The following is a 25,273-nucleotide window of genomic DNA, read 5'->3' as shown; positions in this document are numbered from 1 at the left end:
CCAGTTAACATCTCCACTTGGATGTCAATATGCATCTCAAACTTAACACGTCCAAAACTGGACTCACGGTATCCCTAACTCTGAGCCACCCACTGTTCCCATCTCAGTAAATGACCCCTTCCCCATTCACCCCAGAACTATGGAGTACTCATCTATTCCTTTCTTTTTCACATGTCTGACATCCAACCCACAAGCAAATCTTGCTGCTTCTACTTCTACATTGGAAATAGATATAGAATCTGACTGCCCCTCCGCAGGTCCCACCCGAGCCAGAGGGACCACCACCGCTCACCTGGACAGCCTCCTAACTCACCCCCTGTTCCACCCTCATCCCCTTATAGTCTGTTCTCTATTCAGCTGCCCTGGAGATGCTGTTCAAATGTAAATTAGATGAGTCACTCCCCTGCTTAAAACCTTTAGATGGTTTCTCACCCCACTGAGAATAACTACAAAGCCCTCCGTATTCCTCCCCATGACATGGCCCCATGACCTGTGTGCCCTCATCTTGGGCTCTCCCCTTGCGCACTCAGCTCCAGCCACACTGGCCTCCTCAGTATTTCTTGAACATACCGGGCACACTTCTGCCCCAGGGCCTTTGCACTGACCACTCCCTCTGCCTGGAACATTCTTCTTCCAGAGATCTACCTGGCTAACTCCCTCCCCTCCTTCAAGCGTTTGCTCATCTCACACCTTCTTAATGAAGTCTACCCTGAGCACCCTGTCTTAAAGATGGCTCTCACCAACCCCAAACTACTGATCCCCATTATCCGGCTCTACTCCCTTCTTTCCACAGCACGTATCATCTTCTAATGTGCTATATAATGTGCTTCCTTATTGTTTTTTGTCTGCCTCCTCCCCCACTAGAATGTAAGCTCCATGAGGGCGGGGACTTGTGTCTGTTTTATTCTCGAATGAATCTCAACATTAGAGCAGTGCCTGGATTATAATAGTTACTCTATCGATATTTAGTGAATGACTGTAGTAGACTAGCCACATCAGCATCCCACAGAGGAATCTCCCCACTCCAGTCAACCATTCCCAATGCCCAACTCCAGTTCTAAGCAGGGTCAGCAGGAACCGAAGCAGCTCCAGGCGTTAATCAGGAGAGGGGGCTTCTATGCCCAGGCTAACTCACTGTCTGGCCTGGGAAGGTCACCTCCCCTGTTCAGGATCCAGTCCCTCCTCTGCTCAGTGGAGATTTTCTCCTGTTCTCCCTGCCTTGGCACACAGTGTAAGAGCAGACACAGGGGTATACATTTTTAGAACCATCAAAGTTGACCTCACCCACATTATGCACCTTGTGTCTGGGAGAGAGGCTCACAAGGAGCTGTTCCCTGGGGCCAAGAAAAGTAAGCAGAGGCTCTGTTTTCCTGCTGATGTCACTATGGCTCATGCTAATGAGATGGAATATGGCCTATCACCCCACCCCAGTCTCACACCTTTGGGGTTGAAATGACCTTCTCATGGAAAACAGGGCAGTTAAGTTGACCTAATATCATTCCAGCAAGTTCTATCATCATTTTCAACTGATACACAAAATCTCAGGGGATATTAAGTTTTCACCCGCTTTTCTTATCTCCTTTTTAAGCCCTGGATGGCTGGGACCCGTCTTCCTCCTCTTGTATCCCCTGTGGGGTCCACCCACAGTAGCAGCTCCATAAACTGTTACTGATTTGGTCAGTGTTTGTTTCCTGAGCCTTGAGTCGCCATCCCTCAGCTTGAGGAAAACACAGAGAGAGCAAACACTGTGCCTGCCTTGAGCAACAGGTTTCATCTTGGGATTACAGTGAGTATTTGCAAAACATTGCTCAGACCGCAAAATGCTTGTGCAAACACATCCCAGGAAATCCCAACAAGATCCCAGGGGGGTAGATATTCTGACCTCCATCTGTCAGACAGACAAACTGAGGGGCAGAGCCTGGGCCAGAACACTCTGAGCCCCGCCAGTCCTGTCCAGTCTCCCTTCTCTCCATAGCAGAGACACATCCTCTGTTGGAGAGCTTGAGCATGTTTTGCTCATTTCCAACACGGAAACTTTGCAGGAACTGCCTCTTCAGGGCAAGCATCTGGGGGCTCCACACCCCTCAAACCGGACTCATCCCTCAAGGTCCAGCCCAAAGTCCAACTTCTTCTAGAGGCTCTTCCTGCTCTCCTCAGCCCAGAATTAGTTACACTGTGTTCCTGCACCACAGATACTGTCTTGCAACACGTCATACCATTGCTTTGCGTGGTAACTTGGTCCTTAGATCATTATTTAACTTTTTGTGTATATATCTCTTCTCTCCCCAACGAGCCTGTCAGCTCTAGGTAGGAATCACCTCTGCTCATTCACTATTTCATTCAAACATTCCTTCAAGAAATATTCTATGCCATCCAAGAGATAAATAGATGATCAATGGTTCCTGCCCTCACAGAACTTATATTCCTTATTTCTTCTTTATGGCATAGAAATATTCTATGCCATCCAAGAGATAAATAGATGATCAATGGTTCCTGCCCTCACAGAACTTATATTCCTTATTTCTTCTTTATGTCCCCACAGGACTTGCTATAATCCACCTGTAACCAGCGGGCAAGAGTTAACAGTGACAGCCTCTGGCCAGCAAGTTCCAGCAGTGTGTCCCTTTGATCTAGTCAAAGCTGAGTGAGGACTATTTTTAAGTAGAAAAGCAGCAAGGACCACAGAGATGGGGTCTCTGTGTGGCTGCCTCTGGATGGCAAACCTAGAAAGGGATTCCTTCTGGGCCCTGCTCCTGGGAGAGATTGGAAGCTCCACCCATAAAGGGTCAGGGGTGATGGGCCCTGAAGAGGGCTTAAGGCTCACCAAAGGCACCCTCATGGCACAGATGGGGAAACTGAAGCATGCAGTGGGCTTGTGGTTGCTCCAGTACTAGACTCCCAGCACAGTGCTCCTTTCCTAGGACCCCACTGAGGTATAGTTTCCTGCTAAAGGGAAAGACTTGTTTTCCCTTTAGCTGTTGGAAGCCTTTCTGGCACACAGGAGCACACAGGTGGAAAGAGGGGTGGGGGAGAGCAGTTCACAACAGTGGCTTCAAATACTTTAAAATAGGCTGGAAAACACTCACGCTCTGGTTCTGAGCATCTCCTCCGTACTCAGCACTGGGTCAGGGACAGGAGGGAGGGGCTGACTGTACTCATGGAACTCACGTGGGACAATCAGCTGTTTGGCAAGTGTGGCCAGCGGGCCCCCTGATGGGAACAAGACCTGTGAGTGAGAGGGGCTGGCCTTCGCTGGAGCTCTGCCTTCCCTGGCAGCTCCCTCACCCTCTCTGAGGTCTCTGTGGGGGGTGAGGGGTGTCTGCCCCGAATACCAAAGCACATGGTTGTGAGGATTCAATGAAACACCCCATGAGGAAGCACCTGACCCAGAAGAGACACTCAGTTCATTTTCACTCATTCAGAAGGCCGTTTTGATTATTCTCAACCACCTGCTTTGTTTCCCAAGTCCCAGAAAAAGAATCCTGACTAGTCTTCTTGAAGCAGAAATAGGTGAGTTCATGTGGCCCCACCTGCCTACCCAGGGGTCATGGCCCTGATGGTCCTGCCCACCCCACCGCCCCCAGAATCAGCACTTTGGGCTCACCACTTGTTGCCTGAGGCCAGTGTGCTTCCTCTCCCTGTTCCTCACTTTGCTTACCTGTAGAAAGGGACTGCTCCTGAAACAGGGAAGAACAAATCTGACTCCATATTGGGGTGGTGCTTTCACTTTAACCTTTGTACTGTATTCCTTCTGCTACAAGTTAATCACTAAAGGGATGTTGCCTAGAGCTTAAAGTATACATAATGGCCCATTCTCCAGGAACTCTGCCTCCCATGCCTGAGTGTTAAGTTAAAATACCTTTGTTTAGCTCACAGGAACCCCCCCCACCACCACCAACAGGCCCACCTGTGAATGGCTGCAGGAAGGAAGAAATTAACACATCCCCTCTGGAGTTTGGCTGGAACCAGGAAATATTTCCAACAACCGATCGCCTTCTTTTTACTTTACCTCCTCACCTCCCTCTCTTTGTTCTATAAAAGGAACTAGCGTCCAAACCTGGGCAAGATGGTTCTTTGGGACACGAGTCCACTGTCTTCTCGTTTGCTGGCTTTCTGAATAAAATCACTGTTCCTTGCCACAACGCCTTGCCTCTCGATTGACTGGCCTGTCGTGCAGCGAGCGGTATGAGCTTGGACTCAGTAACGCTCAGACTTACCCCCATGAGGCTGTGTGACTCCACTGAGACACCGCAAGTACACACTCCAGTGGGTCATACTGGATACATGATCTCAGGCCCCTTCCCTTCTCCTTCCTGGAGTGGTCTGTTCTCCAGAGAGGGTGGGGCAGGGCTTGGTGGCTGGGCAAGAGCCTCTCCTCCTCAGCCACCCCACTCCCCTCCCACCCCCTTCTGCATCCTTAGCACAGGAGACCCCCTCACTGCTCCAGCCATCAGAAACATGTGCAGCAAGAGCCCGCTGCCAGTGCCACCACCATTCAGCCCAGGAGACAGGTGACATGTGTGACACACACTCCTTTATTAAAAGAGGGCAATGGTGGGAGGGTTGCTGCGGGCACCTGGCTGAAGCCAATCCACCTCCCTCCTCCCCACTCTACCTCCACTTTTGAGCGTGGAGAAGTCTAGAGACTTACAGAAATTAGGTCTGGGTACAGCCTTGAAGATGATTTATTCCAGTGGCTTCCAAACACTTTAAATTAATTTTCAGTTATGTGGGTAAAATTTTAACTGACTCCCCTCCCTAAAAAATGGGTATGCAGATTTTTTTCTATGAAAGATCTAGTGCAACCTTTCCTTTCTAGATGGGGAAGCTGAGGCCCATGGAGTGGATGTGGTCTCATGGAGGTATCTCAGGAGTTGGTGGAGTTGGGACTAGAGCCCTGGTTCCCTAATGCGGCTCTTTCCACCAGCCTCCACACTGAGGGGGTGACTGCAAAACCCAAGGCTGGGCTCTGCATCTCAGACGCAAAGAGGAAGAAGGCAGGGTGGAGCACATGTGGCGTAAGTGGAAAAAGAATCCTGGGCTGATCCAGGAACTCTGTAAATTTATGTCCTAATCCAATTTCCTAAGAATTGGTTCTTGGAATAAGGCTAGTAGCTATAACACAGACTTTCTGTTGGAGAAAATTAAAATATTATTTTTGCCTTTTGTTTTTGAGAGGTGCCAAGAACCATCAGGCTTTGGGAGTCCCAGAGGAAGTAAATGTGAGCCTCGAATAATCAGGCCTTGGAGGATGTCTGTGAATCATGTTCCCCCTGTGAGTCGTGGCCTGAGACCTTCACCAAAGCAAACTTGCCTGGCCTTTCCTGCTTTCTCCACCTTGCCTTGCCTTTCTTTTCTCCCCAGTCTTTTAACCCTGTCTAGTCTGCACCCACAGAAATCACAGTATGAATGGTAAGGCCTTACTTTAGGGCAGCAGCCCCGGCCTGTTCCCAGGACACTGGTTCCACAAGAGAAGTGGAGTATCTGGCAATTTGGTCCACATTGGCGTATTACAGGCTCCATCTGGACTGAACATGTCCTGGCCAGCTGACAAGACAGCATCGCCTCTCTCCAGGCTCTGAGTTCACCTGAACATATGCCTTCAGTCCTGGAGATGGAGACGGGTCGGGGCCATGGAAGCATGGTATATTTCTGAAAATCTCTGGTCAGAGTCAGGCCCCTGGTTTTAGCACCAAGCATATGATAGCTCACCTTCTCATTTCTTCACCTGGTGAACTCCTACCCAACCTTCAAGGGCCACCACAAAAATTCCCTTCCCCAGCCCACTCCTCCCCAAGAGAGCTAATTTACTTCTCTCCTCTAGTTTTCACTGCATTTTACTTTTATTCTATCAACACACACTTGAACTGAAGCAGAAGAACCTATTGGGAATTTAATGTATCACAATAGTTTATTAAGAAATTAATTTATGTCATTTATTGCTCTTGTTGACTCACCAGAAAAGAACAAAAGCTATCTTGACATGAGCCCCACCCACTGGAAGGTAGCTCGATTTTCTTCTTGTGGTCAATAAGGGTTCTCCAGCCCCTTAAGAAGCAATAAACAATTCTCCCTGTTTCTGGGTCTGAGAGAGGAAGCTGAATGGGCTGGGAGGGGACCCTGGTGTGAGAATGGGCTGCCCCCAAGACAACCGCTAAACCAGACTCTGTGTTTAGAAACCAGTAGAGGCAGTTAAACCAGATTATCCCAGCGGGGAGGAGAATGGGGCTTGGTGCTCCGAGGTAGTCGTAAAGATGTTTTTAGGTAAAGAACATTTGTCTTTAGAAAGCGTACACCATGCAGTGCAGACCACTGAACACAGTGTCTTCCTGAAATCACACAGCCGACTCATCCCACGCTAGCACTGATAGAGACATCTTTTTTAACACCCGGTACCCAGGGTGGTGTGGGGGTTCCAAGCCCCCTGCTCACAGGGCTGGGAGGGCCAGGCCTGCATCTTGTGTCACCAGGAGCAACAGCTACCATGGCAACTAGAGGCTGCACAACCCCCTTTTTAGACTGTTAAGTCCCTAGAGGGCCTTTTGCAAACCCAAGGGAGAGGAGAAAGCAAGGATGTGGCGATCTGAGGATACGAATAAACAGGATACGTTCCTCCTTGCTTAAGGAGGATCCAAAATGATTCCATTTCCTTTTAATAAAAGCAAGTCACGCACGCAGTGAAAACTGAAATAGCACAAGAGAGTAGACAAGGAGCGAGTATCCCTCCCTCCTCAGCCGCTGGTCTCACTTTCCACAGGTGATACCATTAGTGGTGTTTGTTTGTGTATGTACACATGACATTTGATTACAGAGCTGCCACACACACAAGCCAGAATGTACCGTTCTGTCCTTTGCCTTCCGTCGTCTGCTTTGAAGATTGTTCTACGTCAGCTAACTCAGTGCGACCTCATTCTTTTTAATGGCTGAAACTACCCCATTTCTGGTCCCCTTTCAATGGATTCAATCTGACTTAGACACCCTCAGGAGTGTGACATTAACTGCACCCAAATGTCATGGTATTATTTCATTCCTATACATATATAGGCATTTACTATTCCTCGTATTGCCAAGATTTGTATCTGCATCTCTCTCCCCCCTAAAAGGTGAGCCCCCTAAAAGCAAGGTCTGAGATGGAAAGTAGTTTAGCAGTGGCCGAGGAATGGGGGGGTGGCGGGTGTGGACAACTATGAAGGGAACACAGAGGGAGCTCCTTTGCAGTGACAGAAAAGCTCCATGTCTCGATTGTATGATGGGCACACAAATCTATACCTGTGATAGCAGTACCTAGAACTACACACACACACACCCCTGTACACACATTAATTAGTACATGTAAACACTGTGTGCTTGTACCAATGTCAGTTTCCTGGTTTTAATATTACACTGTAATTTTATTCCAGATGTTGCCACTGGGGAAAACTGTGTGAAGGGCACTTGGGACCTTTCTGTACCATATTTACAACTTCTTGTGAATCTATAATTATTTCAAGGTGAAAAGCTAAAAGGTCAGAGTCTGTGGCATCCTGGCATTCTGTTCCCAGGCTCTGGTGCAAGCCCTGGCACAGAGAGGTGCTGGGTAAATATAAGTTAAAGGAGTGGAGAGTCTCTCCTTTCTGGGCCTCAGTTTCCCCATCTGTACAATAAGGCCTGTGGACTAAACAGTCTTCGCATTTCCAGTCCCCACGTTCTGTGCAGTGGCACGTGGTCCTGCCTGTGAAACCAGTCAGCTGACTCTGAGCACTGACCCCTCACACTCTCCCTGCTCTCCCTCCCACCCCACCGGCCCCATAGGCGGATACCCCACATGTCTCCAGCAGAATATAATAGTAGTGTGACAAAATTAGTAGTCAGACTAAAATCGAAGGTGTAGCACTTTTTGAAAACTGATCTTTCTGCATACCTCTGACGTGAGCAGTGGAAGAATGTGTCAGATGTGTGTAACTAAGCCTGGTTTGCCCTATAGGCTGAAAGCACACAGCCAAGTAAAAGAATCGTGTGATCATTACGTCTGGGGTCTCTGAGCGCCAAGGCTCACCTTCCTCCAAACGAGGCTGCCTTTCCATTACCTCTGTCGACCAAGCCCTGGACTTGCTGGGATTTGAAGGAGACACTGGCTTGTCATGGACAGGGTTGGTGCTGCATCCAGAGCACCTTTCATCATTTCTGGGCCCCTGTCCACCTCCCACAGCAGCACTCCCACCTCTTCTGGGGGAGCTGCCCTCGGCTGCTGGAGTGAAGAATGCAGGGCGTGCCTGGAAGTAGGCATCCTCCTCCTCTCCCAGCGGGTGGAGTGGTGGGCCACAGTATGCGAGCCCAGCTCAGCTTGGGACATCTGAGGTGTTCTTCCCACTCCAGACTTCCCTGAGGGATCGGCAGAAGCTGCCCTCATAGGCCTTTGTCTGAGGGTCCCCAGGCTTTGTCCTGCTTCCCCATCCCCTTACCTATGTCCCCTAAGAGCTTAATAAATGACTTGCTACAAATTCATGCCTCACTATCTGCTTCAGGGCAACCCATTTGAGCAATGCTATCCCTCAACAGTTCTAGCCATTGAGACTTTTCTCAATGCCACTCCTAAAGGAAGGGAGTTTGCCTCTCCCAGACTGAGGCTCAGTGAGTAAAAAGATGGTTAGAGGAGCAGAGAGCTAGGCCTAAAGAGGAAGAAGAAGTAGTTTCTCCATCAAAGCTAACATCAGCTACAAGTTTAACTTGCTATTGACAAACCACGACCCAGCAAGAGGTCTAGGACCCTCCAGAAGAGCTGCGGAGAGGAGCCTCGGTTTGCCTCTCTTGGCCAGTCTGGCCTCTACATGAATCTGGCCTGTTGACCTCTGCCCCCCACTCTCTGTTTCATCTTCCACTCCCCTCCCTGCCACCTCCCAGCTTTAGGCACCAGGGCTCTCTCCAGACTATATTATTTAAATAGTGCTATTAAGGTAAGAATACATATAATGAACTACAAATATTTCAAATGTCCAACTTGATATGCTTTGACACATGTAGAGATCCATGAAACCATCACCACAATGAAGACAGTGAACATATCCACCACCCCCAAAAGTGCCCACTGGCTTTGAATCTTGAGTCAGTGTCAGAAAGACACAGCAGCGTGAGAGTAACAACAGTGAGAGTCCAGGGACGGGGTGCCAGGTTGCCTCCTGATCACACTGTTCCTGAAGGTGAATTTGCTGTGTTCCTAGCCACCAGTTTCCTCTTGGTGTGTAATGATTCTTACGCCGGCTTTCTAAGTTCTCTATCAATTCTGTTACTGTACCAGTAGTCTTCTAATCAGTGGTGCTTAAGTTACCCAGAGCTGGTGTCTGTTGCTCATAACCTAAAACCTTGACTGACAGTTGGTGGGGGTAGAGGGTGATTGTAAACAGCTCACTGGACAGAGAGTTCTAGGCAGGGGCTGCCCCAGGGCCCTTCAAATCCATCAAGAGAGGTTGCTCCAGAAAGTTGCCTCCCACCTAGGGTCCAGCTCCTCTGTGGGCCCTTTATAGCTCTCAAGTGGGGCTGCTTAGGACCAGGACCAGAGACATGGCTCAGCTCTCCCACATGACCTCTGCCCTCACATGGGAGCTTATGGGGACACCAGACTGCCCTGCCCCTGCCTGCTGATGTAATAATAATAATAAGGCAACTCCTCAATAATAATTGAGGCAGATCAGAGTGGAGGTTGGGAGTGCAGCCTTTCAGATTGGCATGCCTGAATTCTTAATCCTGGCTCTGTTATTTTAATTGCATGTACTCAGGTCTCTGTTTCCTCATCTGCAAAATATAACAGCACCCACTTCACAGACTGTGCTGAGATTTAATGAGATGACCCATGTACAGTGAGTGCTTAGGTGTGTGCCTGACTATGATAAAGCTACCTGATATTTGTTTTGTCAGGAAGGATAAGACATGCAGACATAGAAACAACTGTCACAAAGGAAGAAGAGTGTTATACTCACAGATCCCTAGAAACAGGAGGCACCCCACGCCTTGCAGGGCCACATGGGGTAACACCAGGGCCAGTCAGGACAGAGCCAGCAGAGGAAACTGGGCAAGAGCCTTTATTGCAGTTTCCATGGGAAGGATGGGTGAGGCAGGGTAAGCAGGCTTAGGACTGGCCTGTTTGAATAAGTCTAGCGGGCTCTGGGGCACAGGGGCTGTCCCTAGCTATCTGGTACTTGCTCCTGGAATGATTAGGGCAGGGGGATAGATACAGCAATCCCTCAGCCACCAAAGTGCTACATGAGGACATCTGTGAGGCCAGCGAGGCTGTTAGGGCTGAAAGTCATCGCCCAAGAGACTCAGCTCCCTTTGGGGATCTGGAAGCCCAGTGGCGGTCATGGTCTGGACACAGGAGCAGCAAGGGTCAAGGACCTGCGGGGATGTGCAGGAGGGGAGGAGAGGCTGGCCGTGTGTGCGTGCATATGCGTGTATGCATTGAGTGGTGGCGGGTGAGCAAGGGGCCTCGGAAGCAGATGCATTAAATCGAAGACGCATTTCCAAATCCTTCCCCCACCATGTTCACCTGAAGAAAAGGTCTGATTTGTACATTCTGCAGGACCCCATATATGGGCATCGTTGGTCAACAGCAAACTTACCTGATAATGGGCTGTATCATTATTTCCTGGGGTTTCTCTTGTCTTGATGGAGCCTTGCCACCTTAGCTAAAACAGACATGCTCTTTCTCCGTTCTCCCCGTGTATGAGTCTCACTTCCCCACAATATCAGGCAGGTTGCTGAGGGCCAGCAAGGGCTTGCCTGGGCCTGCCTCTTGTCATCATTCACCTGGACAGGGACAGAGTTTTCAGGCTCAGGCAAAACCACTGCTCACACCCTCATCAGTTGAGAAAAATCAATGGAGGGGCCTCAAATCCAAATCGGAAGTGAAAGGACCCCCTTTTGTCCTCTTGAGGCTGAACTGTCCCAGACACAGGGAGACCAGGACTTTCTCTGTTTAGCACTGAACGGCCTGTGCCCCGCAAAACTCCTGAACCCAGGCTAGCTGGGACAGTTGGTCCCCCTACTTGGACACTAGTGATCCTTGCCCTTCAAGCCTTTGCCCAGGACTTCTGAGGGCAACTGGCAGGGAACAGATCCTCCTTTGGGACCTGCTGTGTCTATACCGAGGTGTCCCAGGCACAAGTCCCACTCACAGCTCCCTGCCTGTTAGCTCTTGGCACCAGCAGCAGGTTCAATTTCTCAGAACTCTGGGTTAGATCCCATCAGCTGGAGTGACTCAGAGGGCCACCAAGGGACCAGAAGATCATGCTGATGAAATGACATGAGGTCAGTAAGGAAACAGATTGAATGAGGTTCTGTTGAAAGGCGAGATCTTGGCTTGGGACAAGCAATGTGACAGGATGCTCCAGGAGACAGGAGGCTTGCATGTGTGTGATGAAGACAGGAACAGACGACCTCCCCCACATGGCTAAGAGCTTATCAGACAGCTGCATGCTCAGGCAGTGGTCCATGAGCCAGGACTGCCAAATAAGACTTACCAGCAGACACAGTGCACTACTAAAGTAAGATGGAAATGCTGCAAAGACTCTGGTTTCTGTAGAAAAATTAAAATGTCAGCTAAGAATTTGAAAGCAAGGGGGCAAAGATAAGGAAGGTGGGTCTGAAAGAATCCAGAAGCAAGTCAGGAAAGCCCAACCTGGCTTGAGCTGAATGAATAGAGGCATAGGAGGAGAGAAAAATGAGAAGGTAAGGCCCTGGGTCCTGGGAGAGGGACGTCTCCACCGAGGGGAGGGGCAACTCACTGAGAACCAAACGCCCACCTCACCAAGGCCTAGCCCCAGTACAGAGCTTTACAGTTAGCAAAAGCCTCCACAAGCATGTGGTCCTTTGATTTGATCTTCACAGTGACCCTGTGATGTAGGAAGGCAGTGGTCACCCCACTTTATGGGTGACATCAAGAGAAACACTCCCATAGCCACAGTGATGAGCCTCATGAGACTTCAAATGCAGACGGAAAAGTCTGGAGAGATCACCGCCCACCTTGGCCACCAGTGTGTCAGCTCACATCTTCCATTACACTGTGACGGTGGCTGGTCCAAGCTGCCCGGGTTTTCCATCCTCGTCTGCAAAATCTTCAAAAATCCACCCTACACTGTCCCTGATCCCTAAAGCAAAAACACAATCACTGAAGCATATATGGCTCAGGTTCATGGAAGAACTGGGAACAGTTGGAACAAAATGAAAAGCAAGAGGCTCATTTCAGCCAAAAAATCATTAAGGGCTTGGAAGCAAGCAGAGGACATGCTCTCGGCCTTTGTGTCAACAGATTTCTACAGATTGACTGGACACCGGCTACGAGCCAGACCCTGGTCAGACACAGAAATGAGTAAGACACACATCGTAACTGTGAGGATCTTCCTAACCAGGAGCAGGGGAGAAGACGCAAAATGGACGAAGAGCAATCATCGTGGCTAAGATCATAGCTATTACCTGCTGAGTGTGAGCCCATGCCGGGTCAACACTTGGTGTTATCTCATTTAACTGCCACCACAACCTGGTGGGACAGCACTGTGTTCAGTTGAAACTGCATGTGAGGCGCTGGGCCTGGGCAACAGTGAGCAGGTGACAAATACTAGCTATGGTTTAAAAGAACTAATATTCCTGTTTTAGACAAGAGAGAAATGAAGCTTAAAGGGGTTAAAGTGATAGGCCCAGGATCCCACGCTCTGTACTGTTTGATTCCAAAGTCCCTTAATCTTGATACCATTGATACCAGGGGTTCTTTTTTTTTTTTTAACTTTTTATTTTATATTGGAGTATAGTTGATTAACAACGTTGTGATAGTTTCAGGTATACGGCAAAGTGATTCAGTGATACATATATATATGTATCTATTCTTTTTCAAATTCTTTTCCCATTTAGGTTGTTACATAATATTGAGCAGAGTTCTCTGTGCTATACAGTAGGTCCTTGTTGGTTATCCATATTAAATACAGCAATGTGTACATGTCAATCCCAAACTCCTGACACCAGTTGTTCTTAAATTTGTTTGTTAAAAATACTGTTTCTTGGCCTTCCTGTTGGAGGTTTAGATTTTGTCAGTTTGATGGGGGCAGGGTGGTCATGATGACAAGAAGAGGTATAACTGGTGTTTAAGAGCCAGGGCTTTGGTCTGAGAACCAACTCTGCTCCTTACTAGCCTTGTGACCTTGCTTAATCTCACCAAGACAGTTTCTTGGTCTGTAAAATGGGGTAGTAATTGTTACCCATTATGCTAATATCCCCTAAAGGCAGTTTAATAAAATGGTTGAGAGCATGAACTCCAGAGTCAAACTGCCCAAATTCAAATCTGGCTCCACCACTTACCAGCTCTATGACCTTGTGCTTTTCTGTGCCTCAGTTTCTTCATCTATAAGATGACAGTGATACTAGTATCTCCCTCAAAGGGCTGTTAGATTTTAAAGTGTTCATACTCGTAAAGTTTAGAACAGGGCCTGGTGAGCAGTAAGGGCTCAATCAGTGTCAGCTGCTGCTATCATTAATATTATTATTACCATCATCACCATCCTGGCAAGAGGACAAGAGGCTTTAACTAAGGCAGTGGTAGTAGGACTAGATAAGAAGGAACATGGGCACAGAATTCAAAATATGAGCTCTGAGGAGAAGCAAGAATAAGAAAAGGAGAATGTGTTGACCTTCATCCCCAAACTGGTGGTGAGGGCAGTGGGTGGACTTGGGGCAGTCCTGGTCGTGCCACTGGCTTGCAGGGTGACCCTGAGCAAGGCCTCCCCTCTCGTGACCTCTGTCTCATCATCTGTAAAGTGAGGGGCTGGGGTCAGCCTAGCTCGTAGATCTCCAATTTTAACACACTGAGAGTCTAGGAAATTTCACAGTTTAAAACAGTTTAATGTTTTTTAAAAATGCTCTTGTGTGCTGGTGGGTTAGGGCATCCTCCTGTGTACACAAGTTGTAATATTTTAGGCTTTCTGAAGGCCACGTTGATTTTCAACACCACACGGGCACAGATCTATGAAACCTGGGCAGGGGAGGCTGTTTTGTGACTGAAAGCGAAGCCCAAAGGCTACTGGTTGACACATACTCCAGACCCCATCTTGGTGACCCAGACCAGAAAACTCATCTGACAACCCCTGCCTCCTTCAAGAAATGTCAGTGACCGCTGGGAAGTTTGTAAGAAGTTTGGCCCTATCCCCATCTCCTGCCACCTACACAGGGACAAAGTACCCAGGATTGAGGAAGCCCAGTCAATGGAACTGGCCACCTGGGGTTAGTTGCCTGCTCAGCTCCCTCCTGCAGAGCTGAATAAGGATGTAAGGAACTCCAACCCACTCTAGTAGAGACAAATCCAGAAGCCTGCCTCCAGACTCCTAGTCATTCCTTCAAAGCAAGAACACAGAGATGTCTAGAGCAGCCGAGGTATTTGGCAGTAAACTCTGCCTTTGCTCCTGAGTGGGCTAATTTAGTATTAGTTTTCCAGCCGATGTTGAAATGGTAAAGTCGCTCACCCCTGCTACAGTTAGTGATGCAAATGGGAGACCAGGCCCTTCCCATGACTCATGGCACATGCTCCACAGAGAAGGAAAATTCTCTTTCCATAGTGGGAGAGGTACTCTGCCTAAAGGAATTATATTAAAAACCAAAAACCCCCCAAAATCTACAGAGCCAAAGCTACTGCCAGTTCTTTGTGCTGCTAAACACAGACCCTGAGGAGACTGACAAATATTTATCAGGGTCTCTTTATGCATTTTGACCTGTGAAGGACTCAGAGCTTGATGTAGAATTGGGTTGGAGAACTGGAAGGTGCTGGAATTTTGGGTTGAAGTAGGCAGCTAAAAACAAAAGAGTTGTGGAGTAGATGTGGAGGATCCAAGATGACGGTGGCAAGCTGGCCAAAGAAGGGAAGTTTCTAAGTATGTTGGGGAATTTAGAAAATCACACACATACTCAGAAAAGACCTGAGAAGATACTAAGCCTCCACTTCTGCCTAATCTCTAGACTTGGTACAAGCAAGAAGCGAAGGCTAAGGCTAAACAGCTTGCCCCAGCACAGGGTTAATCTGTGAAGACTAGGAGAGGTGGTTTGCTTGTTTGTTTGTTTGTTTTTAGCTCCTAACATTCAAGGAAATCTCTGTCAAAACACTAGCTAACCATAAGCTAAAGGAATGTAGACTTCAACAACAAAACATGGCAAGGAATATAATCTTTGAAAAAATAATTTGGAAAAGTCACTAAACCATAGGTGACTGAAGCTTCAAAGTGACAATCCAAAATGGCAAATCCTGGGGAAGAGGAGATTTAATTTCCAAAGTTTCCACATTGTAATATTCAAATGTTCAGTTTTCAACAAAAGTCACAAGACATACAAAGAAGCAGTAAATCCAGGCATTGGACAAAAAGACATAGACTTTATATCAATTATCTTTAATATGATCAGAGAGCTAAAGGAAACCATGGTCAAAGAACTAAAAGAAAGTAGGAAAATAAAGAACAAAATGAGAATACCAATAAAGAGATACAAATTATGAAAAGGAACCAAATAGAAATCCTGGAGCTGAAAGGTACGATACTTAAATGAGAAATTCACTAGAGGGGTTCAACAGATCTGAACAGGCAGAAGAATCAATGAACCTGAAGATAAGATTATTAAAATTATGAAAGTCTGAAGAACAGAAATAAAAAGTATAAAGGAAAGTGAACAAAGCCTAATGGACCCATGGGACACCATCAAATGTACCAACACACACATTTTGGGAGTCCTAGTAGGATGTGAGAAAAAGAAAGAAGTAGAAAGAATATTTGAAGAAATAATGGCTGAATACTCGCCAAATTTTATTAAAGACATGGATCTTCATATCCAAGAAGCTCAATGACCTCCAGGTATGATAAACTCAAAGAGATCCATACTAAGTGCTATAGATTGAATGTTTGTGTCCCCACCTTCTCCAAATTCATGTTGAAATCCTAACCCCCAATGTGATGGTATTAGGAGGTGGGGCCTATGGTAGGTGATTAGGTTATGAGAGCTTTTCCCTCATGAATGGGATTAATGCCCTTATAAAAGAGAACTCTGAGAACTCCCTTGCCTCTTCTGCCATGTGAGGACACAGTGAGAAGATGGTTGTCTATGAACCAGAAGCAGACTCTCACCAGACAGTGAATCTGCCAGCACTGTGATCTTGGACTTCCCAGCCTCCAGAACTGTGAGAAATAAATTTCTGTTGTTTTTAAGCCATGTAATCTATGGCATTCTGCTATAGCAGCCCAACAGATTAAGACACTGAGACATAATCAAACTGTTGAAAGACAAAGAGAGAATCTTAAAAGCAGCAAGAGAGAAGTGACTTATTATGTACAACGGATCCTGAATAAGATTAGCAGCCTATTTCTTGTAAGAAACCATGGAGCCAAAGGCAGTGGGATGACATAATTAAGTGCTGAAAGAAAAAGAGCTGTCAATCAAGAATTCTACATGTGGCAAAATTATCCTTCAAAAATGAGGGAGAAATTAAGGCATTCACAGATAAAAGCTGAGGGAGTTCCTTATCAGTAGATGTGACCAACAAGAAATGCTAAAGGGAGTCTTTCAAGTTGAAATAAAAGGACAGTTGGTAGTAACACAAAGCTGTATGAAGAAATATAGGTCTCCAGTATAAGTAACTACATGGGTAAACATGAAAGCCAGCATTACTGTAGTTTTAATTTCTAACTCCACTTTTTATTTCCTACATGATTAAAAGAAAATGCATTTTAAAAACTATAAATCTATTATTGAGCACACAGTGTATAAAGATGTGATTTGTAACAACACTAACATAAAGGGGTGAAGACAGAGCTCTATAAGAGCAGAGTTTTTGTATGCTGTTGAAGTTGGTATCAATTCAAACTAGATCATTATAAATTTAATATGTTATATGTAATCCCTTTTATAACTACTAAGAAAATATCTAAAAATTATACACAAAGGGAAATTAGAAGTGAATCAAAAAAGTTCACTACAAAAATCAACTAAACACAAAAGAAAAGAGTAGTAGAGGGAATGAGAGACAAAAAGATATTAGACATACAGAAAATAGCAAAATAGCAGAAGTAAGTCCTTCCTTATCAGTAATTGCTTTAAATGTAAGTGGATTATATTCTCCAACCAAAAGGCAGAGATTGGTAGAATGAGTGAAAACAAACAAAACAGGATCCAATTATATGCTGTCAAAAAAGATTCACTTTAGATCTAAAGGCATACATATGTTGAAAGTAAAAAAATATAAAAAGATATTCCATGCAAAGAGTAACCAAAAGAGATGTGGGCGGCTATCTGCTATAAGATAAAATAGACTTTAATTGAAAAACTGTTACAAGAGAAAAAGCAGAACATATATTCACAGAAGGGTCAATTCGTCAAGAAGATATAACAATTATAAATATACACATACCAAATACCAGAGCTCCCAAATATATGGTGAAAATGTTGAGGGAATAGAAGGAATAATAATAGAGACTTCAATATCCCACTTTCAATATGTATTCAGCATCTAAATAGAAGATTAATACGGAAATAGAACAGAAAGAAAATTGAACAACACTATAATCAAACTAGACCTAACAGACATATATAGGATATTCCACCCAACAACAGCAAAATACCTGTTCTTCTCAAGTGCACATAGAACACTCACCAAACTAGACAATATATCAGTCCACAAAAAAAAAGTCTCAGTAAATTTTAAAAGATTGAAATCATTCAAAATATTATCTCCAAGCACAATAGAAAAGAACAAGAAATCAATAACAGAGGTAAAACTGGAAAATTCACCAATATGGGGAAATTATACTATGCACTTTCAAACAACCAATGGATCAAAGAAGAAATTACAAGGGAAATTAAATACTTAGAGACAAATGAAAATGAACATACAATATACCAAAATGTCTTGGATGCCATGAAAGCAGTGCTGAGAGGGAAATTTATAGCAGTAAATGCCTACATTAAAAAGAAGAGGACTTCCCTGGTGGCGCAGTGGTTGAGGGTCCACCTGCCAGTGCAGGGAACATGGGTTTGAGGCCTGGTCCAGACGGATCCCACATGCTGTGGAGCAACTGACCCATGCACCATGGCTACTGAGTCTGCGCTCTAAATCCTGCGAGCCACAACTACTGAGTCCGTGTGCCACAACTACTGAAGCCCGCACACCTAGAGCCCATGCTCCGCAACAAAGAGAAGCTACTGCAATGAGAAGCCCGTGCACTGCAACAAAGAGTAGCTCCTGCTTGCCACAACTAGACAAAGCCCGTGTGCAGCAACAAAGACCCAACGCGGCCAAAAATAAAAATTAATTAATTAATTAATTAATTTAAAAAAAAAAGAAGAAACATCTTAAATAAATAATTTAGGGACTTCCCTGGTGCCCATGCTTCCAATGCAGGGGACGTGGGTTCCACCCCTGGTTGGGGAACTAGGATCCCACATGCCACGTGATGCGGCCAAAAAATAAAAAATAATAATAATTATTTAACATTACACCTTAGCCCTTTCCTCAGCTGCCGCTAAGGTGCTTGGTCCTTCCAAGGAAGCTAAGGCTGCATTGGGGTGAGGCCCTCACTTCATCCGGTGACTAGCACTGCGCCTGGCAGCCCCTTCCTAGCACTGGCCCGCACCATGGCCTCCATCTCGGAGCTCGCCTGCATCTACTCAGCCCTCATCCTGCACGACTATGAGGTGACGGTCACAGAGGATAAGATCAATGCCCTCATTAAAGCAGCTGGTGTAAATGTTGAACCTTTCTGGCCAGGCTTGTTTGCAAAGGCTTTGGTCAATGTCAACATCGGGAGCCTCATCTGCAATGTGGGGGCGGGTGGACCTGCCCCAGCAGCTGGTGCTGCACTAGCAGGAGGTCCTGCCCCCTCCACCACTGCTGCCCCAGCTGAGGAGAAGTAAGTGGAAGAAAAGAAAGAATAATCTGAAGAGTCTGATGATGACATGGGCTTTGGTCTTTTTGACTAAACCTCTTTAGTAACATGTTCAATAAAAAGCTGAGCTCTTAAAAAAAAAATTACACCTTAAAGAACTAGAAAAAGGAGAACACAGTCAACATAAAGCTAAAAGGAGGAAGGAAATAATAAATATTAGAGTGAAGATAACAGACTTAGAGAATAGGAAAATAGAATCAATGAAAATAAAGTTAGTCCTTTGAAAAAATCAACAAAATTGACAAACCTTTAGCTAGAATGACACAGAAAGAGAATGAGAAGATTCAAATAACTAAAATCAGAAATGAAAATGAGGACATTACTACCTACTTTACAGAAATAAAAATAATTATAAGAGAATACTATGAACCATTGTATGCCAACAAATTAGACCTAGATGAAATGGACAAGTTCCTAGAAACACAGGTACCAAAAACAGACTCAAGAAGAAATAGAAAATCTTGACAGACCTATAACCAATACAGATTTAATCAGTAATCAAGAACATCCCAAGAAAGAAAAGTTCAGGACCAGATGGCTTCACGAGTGAATCTACCAAAGATTTAAAGAAAAATTAATGACAATCCTTCACAACTCTTCCAAAAAAAAGGAGGGAATACCTCCTAATTCATTCTATGAGGTCAGATAAACACATTACAAGAAAAGAAATCATGGCTCAATATCCTTTATGAATGTAGGTGCAAAAATCCTTAACAAAATACTAGCAAACAGAATCCAGCAGCATATTAAAAAGATTAGACACCATGTCCAAGCTGGATATATCCCAAGAATGCAAGTGTGGATCAACATAAAAAAATCAATCAGTGTGATACACCACATTAATAAAATAAATGAAAAAACCATATTATCATCTCAACTGATGCAGAAAAAGCATTTGACAAAATTCAAACACCCTTTCATGATAAAAACACTCAAAAACTAGAATTGATTGGAACTTTCTCAACATGATAAAGGGCATTTATAAAAACCCCACAACTAGCATCATACTCAATGGTGAAACACCGAAAGCTTTCCCCCTAAGATCAGGGAGTAGATAAAGATGATCACTTCATCATCATCATCATCACCATTGCTATTCAACATTTACTGGAAGTTCTAGTCAGAGTAATTAAGCAAGAAAAAGAAATTAAATGCACCCAGAAGGAAAAGAAGTCAACCTATATGTATTTGCAGACGACATGATCCTATATATAGAAATCTCAAATAATCCACAAAAGAGCTACTATAACTAAAAAATAAATTCAGAAAACTTGCACAGTAGAAGATCAACACCAACAAAATCAGTCGTGTTTCTATACATCAGCAATGAACAAGTTGAAAACAAATCCATTTACAATAGCATTCAAAAGAATGAAGTACCTGGGAACAAATTTATCCAAAGAGGTGAAAGGCTTTTACACTAGAAAATACAAAACATTGTTAAAAGGCATTAAAGAAGACCTAAATAAAAAAAAAAATCATCCTTTGTTGATGGAATATTGCTATTTTAAGACAGAAATACTACCCAAAGATATCTACAGATTCAATGCAATCCCTTTTAAAATTCAAACAGCCTTTTTTTTTCAGGAATGGAAAAGCCAGTTCTCAAATTCATATGGAATTACAAGGTGCCCTGAATAGCAAAAACAATCTTAAAAAAGAAAAACAAAGTTGGGGGACTCACATTTCCCATTTCAAAACTCACTACAAATCTACAGTAACCAAAATAGTGTCATAATAGCATAGGAATAAACATATAGATCAATGGAATAGAATTGAGAGCCCAGAAATAAACTCATTTATCTATTGCCAGTTGATTTTCAACATTGGTGCAAGACCATTCATTGGGGAAAAATAGTCTCTTCAACAAATGGAGCTGGGGCAACTGGATATCCACGTGCAAAAGAATAAAGTTCAACTCCTACCCCACACCACATACAAAAATTAACTCAAAATGGATCAGTGACCTAAATATAAGAGCTCATACTACAAAACTCTTAATAAAATTTACACTATCATATGCACCTTGGAAAGCAAGGACTAAAGAAAGAATTTTCAAATGAACAAACAAAAAGAGCTAACACTGGGACTTCCCTGGTGGTCCAGTGGTTAAGACTCCAAGCTCCAAGCTTCCACTGCAGGGGGCACAGGTTCGATCCCTGGTCAGGGAACTAAGATCCCACATGCCATGTGGTGTGGCAAAAAAAGGAAAAAAAAAGAAAAATATATATATATATATTTAACCAAAATATGAACACATAAAACAGTATCTTAAAATGCCTTAATCCAATGTAAACATTTTCTCAAAATAGAATTTCAAGCACTTTGCCAGAATATAGAGGAGATATTTTGAATGTTTTCAAATCACGCTATATGGCACTGGCCCTTTATAACCACAGAAAACCTCTTTAAAGCTGCAAGTAACACAAAGCTATCATTTATTAAGCACTTAGTATGTACTAGTCCCTTCACATATGCTATTCCTTTTAAACCTTCTAACTCACTCAATATCAACAGGTATTCTACATCACTAAAAAAAAAATAGAAGCTACACTAAAAAAAATTAGAAGCTACAATCTGGAATTCCCTCAGTTTTTTGCTACCGAACCTACAAGCCCACCTTTATCTCAACCCATTCTTTCTCCTTCCCTCCTATTTCAATAAAGGAGATGTTAAATCTTTTCATCTAAAGTAAAAATCCTCTACCAGTGCTCTGGATCTCATTTGCTCCATTAACTATCTTCAACCTCTCCTTTTCTACTGGCTCCTTCTCATCAGCTCCTAAACATGATTTAGTCTCACCTATCTGAAAATAACAAACAAACTAATAGTTTCCCTGGGTTTTACTTTCCCCTCCAGATATCATCTTTTCCTCTCATTCTAGTCAGTTAAATACTTCATGAATTGTCTACATTTTCTATTTCCATTTTCTTATCTCAACTTACTCTTCCAATATGCCTTCCTTATCAACACTTCTACCACAACCATTTTTGCACTAATTGAGTAGGTGATTTTCAGTCTTTATCTTGCTCAATTTCTCAGTTACAACAGTGTTAACTCCTCCTTCTTTCTTTAAATATTTTTCCTTTGGCTTCTATTTAACTATACTTTTCCTAGTATACCTTCTACTTCTCTATTCTTACCCCCAGTTGCTTTAGGAGCTCCTTTTCCTTATTTGTCTCTTTAAATTAGAGTTCCTTAAACCTTAGTTCTAGGCCTTCTTCTCTCCCTTATATACTATATAGAGAATCCCCCCACTTCAATGGCTTAAATTTTCATTTATATGCAGATAGCTCCCAAATACTTATTTACAGCTATTTCTTAAGCTCTAGACCAATATATCTAACTGGGACATGTCTCATAGGCATCTTAAATTTAATATATCCAAAAATAACATTTCCAAAATCATCTCACCCATAAACATGCTTCTTCTTAAATATACTGTAATATGTTAATACATACTGAACATATAATTATGGGCCAGGCATTGTGCTAAGTGCTAGGATTACAGCAGTGAACAAAACTCTCATGGCCCCTGCTCTCCTAGACTTAGTCTGGTGAGGGGAGACAAACATTAAACAAATAATTATACAAATAACTATAAAATTATAATTATGATAAATGCCATTAAAAAAACAAAGTACACTAACATGTACCCAATGGCTCAAGTCAGAAACATAGAAATCATTCCTGACTCCTTTCTTTGTCTTGTACATCAATCACCAAATTCTATTGATTCCTAATTCCTAAATATCTCTCAAATTCAACTACTTATTTCTATTTCCTCTGTTACCATCCAAATCCAGAACATCATCATCTTTCACCAGATTCCTAGAAGTCTCCTAACTGGCCTCTACTTCCAGTCTTGTTCCTTCCTATCCTTTATCTACACTGCAGCCAAATAGAATGATTTGTTAAAAATGCTTAAAATCTTTTAAAATATTCTTATTGTCTTTAGGATAAAGTACAAACTCTTAAACACAACTAAAATCCCTGAACATCATATATAAAACAGACATAAGTAGACTCTAAAAGGTGGACCAAAAAAAAGGTATACTGGCTAAAGACCTCTGAACCCAAGAAATGACATGGTAGTGCATTCTCCAGATTTCTTTCTTTGCCTCATATATCCCAGACTTGGAGCTAAAGAAGCTGACAACCCAGAAACAGGAGAAGGCACATACATAAAAGTCCCATAAAAGCCACTCTCTTTAGCCAAAGGATCTGGAAGGGGCAGGCTAGCAATGCAGAAAACTTTTAGCCAGTAACCACTCTATTCCAGCCAAATAGTACAGAAAAACTGTGACCTCCAATCCAACCATCTCCACCAGCAAAAGCCAAGTAGAGATGCTGCCCTCACCAGCATGGTGTCAGAGAAGGCTGAGTAAGAAGCCAGAACTTTCATCCCTGTTGGGTGTACTGAATCCCCCACTACATGTTAGTGGAGACCATGTGGAGAGCCTGGATTTCCATCTCCATTCAGCAATAATAAGTCATCCTTCTTGCTCACCACTACAGTGGTGTAAGAGGAGGCCTAGTGGAGAGTCAGAACTTTCACCACTAACCCAGCAGGAATGATAATCAACTGATGTCAACACCAAGATAAAAGAGATGTTAGAATTATATTATAAAGATGTTAAAGCAGTCATCATAAAAATACTTCAATGAACATTATAAACATGATTGATATAAATGAAAAAGTATAAAATCTCCCCAAAGAAATAGAGTGTCTTAGCAAAGAATTAGAAGATATAAAGGCGTACCAAATGAAAATTTTAGAACTGGAAAATAACTGAAACAAAAAGCTCTGTGAATGGTCTCAACAGAAGAATGTGGGGTGGGGGGTGGGGAACAGAGGAAAGAAAAAGTAAACTTGAAGGCAGAGTAATAGAAATTATCCAAATCTGAATGAGTTAGTAAAGTGAAAAAATAAATGAAGAGAGCCCCAGGACCCATGGTACTATAATAGAAGATCTAGCATGCCTGTCATTGGAGACCTAGAAAGAGAGAAGAAGGTAGAGTTGAAAAAGTACTCAAAGAAATAATGAATGAAAAGTTCTCAAATTTGGCAAAACCCATAAACCTATAGATTCAAGAATCTGAACAAATTCCAAATAGGATAAATCCAAAATAATCCACACAAAGACATATTATAGGCAAACTTCTCAAAATTAAAGTCAAAGAAAAACCCTTGAAAGCAGTGAGAAAGAAGTGACATCTTACCCTAAGAAAAGACAAAACAAATGACAGTGGATTTCTCATCAAAAACCATGGAGGCAGGAAAAAAGCAGTACATTTTTAAAGTGATGAGAGAAAAAAAACTATCAATCCAGAAGCCTATATCCAGCAAAAATATCCTTCAGAAATGAAGGGGAGGCTTCCCTGGTGGCGCAGTGGTTAGGAATCCGCCTGCCAATGTAGGGGACACGGGTTTGATCCCAGGCCCAGGAAGATCCCACATGCTGTGGAGCCCACAACTACTGAGCCCATGTGCCTATAGCCTGTGCTCCACAACAGGGGAAGCCATGACAATGAGAAGCCCACACACTGCAGGGAAGAGTAGCCCCCACTCACTGCAATGAGAGAGAGCCTGCGCACAGCAACAAAGACCCAACACAGCCAAACATAAAAACAAATAAATAAATAAAAATAATAAATAAATTTTAAAAAAAAGAAAGGAAGGAGAAATGAAGATATTTTCAGACAATGGAAAACTAAGGGTACACTAGAGAATTCTACCAAATGTTGAAAGAATTAACACCAATTTATGTAATCTTTTCCAGAAAATAGGAGAGAAACACTCCCAACTCATTTGATGAAGCTAATATTACCCTGATACCAAAACTTGCAGACAAGGACAGTACACACACACACACACACACACACACACACACACAAAGAAGAAAACTACAGGCCAACAGTTTTCATTAATATAGATGCAGAAATCCTTAATGAATATTATTAGCATATAGAATAAGCAATATGTTAAAAAAAAAATTAGGGGGCTTCCCTGGTGGTGCAGTGGTTAAGAATCCACCTGCCAATGCAGGGGACACAGGTTCAAGCCCTGGTCCAGGAAGATCCCACATGCCGCAGAGCAACTAAGCCCGTGCGCCACAACTACTGAGCCTGTGCTCTAGAGCCCACGGGTCACGACTACTGAGCTCACGTGCCACAACTACTGAAGCCCACGCTCCTAGAGCCCATGCTCTGCAACAAGATAAGCCACTACAATGAGAAGCCCGCGCACTGCAACGAAAAGCAGCCCCCGCTCGCCACAACTAGAGAAAGCCTGTGCGCAGAAACGAAGACCCAACGCGGCCAAAAATAAATAAATAAAT

General features: G+C 43.8%; 1 protein-coding gene and 1 pseudogene across 1 annotated transcript in view; one reads left to right on the top strand and one right to left on the bottom strand.

Annotated features, from left to right (window-relative positions):
* Positions 1-25,273, bottom strand: part of SPESP1 (sperm equatorial segment protein 1) — an 80,360-nt gene that overhangs the window by 16,552 nt on the left and 38,535 nt on the right. The gene's annotated exons all lie outside the window — the stretch shown is intronic.
* On the top strand, positions 18,622-19,015 carry LOC137760003 (large ribosomal subunit protein P1 pseudogene; annotated as a pseudogene).

Source organism: Eschrichtius robustus, chromosome 1 (genome assembly GCF_028021215.1).
Source record: "Eschrichtius robustus isolate mEscRob2 chromosome 1, mEscRob2.pri, whole genome shotgun sequence".
Taxonomy (NCBI): domain Eukaryota; kingdom Metazoa; phylum Chordata; class Mammalia; order Artiodactyla; family Eschrichtiidae; genus Eschrichtius; species Eschrichtius robustus.
Note: the sequence above shows the minus strand (reverse complement) of the source record. Positions and strands in the feature narration are given on the sequence as shown.